Consider the following 1,634-nt stretch of genomic DNA (forward strand, 5'->3'; position numbering starts at 1 on the left):
TTGTTTTTTTAATGATTTTTAATTATAATTTTGGTTAAAAAAATTACATAGTAAATCATTAACTACAATTTCTCAATTTAAATTAGTCCATTTGTTTTTAAAATAAAATAAAATACGGTAAAAAATCTAACATCATAATTATATCAATTAGTTTTTTAATTAAATTATTTGTATAAAATAAACCTTTTTTTAAACTAAATGGTAACACGTGTCATCTATCTAAAAATAACTTTATGTAAATTCGACTGCAGGTGAGTTTCTGCCCATGATAAACAATAAAATTAGAAAATAGAAGACACCTTATTAAATATTCAAGTTGTGCAATCTCTAAATACACCAAAATTTGGGATTCTACTGCTGTAGTGGCATGACTATTATTATGGCTTAACTTAGTTAATTATGAACACCATAATGTGGCCAAACAATAGAATGAGATAAACTAAAGAAATAAGCAGGACATTTGAAGTTATTGTGTTGTATAACAAACTAAGAAACAGAAACACAAAAAAGAAATTAAAAGAGCAAGTACTTAATATTGGTCAATTCTAAAATGTTTATTACTTAGTATTTAATTTTTTGTTTAACTTATTTTTTATATTAAATTTTAAATACTTAAAATCTATTAAGTATTATACTTTTAAATTAATAAATATTAATTATTTAATTTTTTTAATAATTTAGCACCAAATTTTTAGGCTTCATAATAAATACCTTTAATATTTAAGATGATCAATCAAAATAATTTAATTTAATATTTATCTTTCTAGTTAGTATTTTTTTTATTAAAAATTAGATTAATTACTCGACTGATAAAGATTGATCATTGTAAATCGATAAAAATCAGTTTTTTATTGACATATTAACAAAAATAATGCTTCAATCTACAAAATTAATGTTTAAAAAAAAGGAAAAAAAAAAAACACAGCACTAGAAAAATATGATAAAACTAAAAATAAGTTAGAAAATCGATTCATCTCCCATGCATGGCATCAGCATCTTGACTCTGCTGCTGGCTCCAATAATCATCATCTATCGGCGTTTCGTTCTCCCGAACAGATTCACGATTGCTATCTTGATCATCAAGAATGTCTATGGTGACGTTAAGGTTCACACGAATCCGCCACACCGTATAGTTAACCCAGTCGAATTCGGAGTCGTCGACGATCCCCCTTGCGAACTGGCATATTTGAGGAAGTATTCGGTCTAATAGCATTCTTGATACGGAAGTTTTGAAAAAGGTTTCTAGTAACTTGGATTTTTCGCTGTGATCGAGATAACTATGCATCCATTTTAAAGGAACCAAGAAGTTCCTTATGACAGTAATTGGAGTGGACGAAGAAGAACAGAACTCATCAGGCAGATAGGCTTCGTATTCGGTGTTTTTGGTGGATTTTAGAGATTGATGGGTACAGCAAAATGTGATGTGGAAGCTATCAATAAGTGTTTCCTCTGGTATCGTTATAGGCGTTTTCGATGGCTCTTCATAGTGGATGAGTTCCATCCAATACCCGCAGTTCACAGGCGTGGAAGCAAGACGCTTATTAACTAATGAACTCATCATTAGGTTAGTAGTGGGTCTCAAAAAACTGCTTCTGATCTTTAATATTTTGTTTACTCTACGTCTCAGTCTTTGG

Source organism: Arachis duranensis, chromosome 2 (assembly GCF_000817695.3).
Source record: "Arachis duranensis cultivar V14167 chromosome 2, aradu.V14167.gnm2.J7QH, whole genome shotgun sequence".
Lineage (NCBI taxonomy): Eukaryota > Viridiplantae > Streptophyta > Magnoliopsida > Fabales > Fabaceae > Arachis > Arachis duranensis.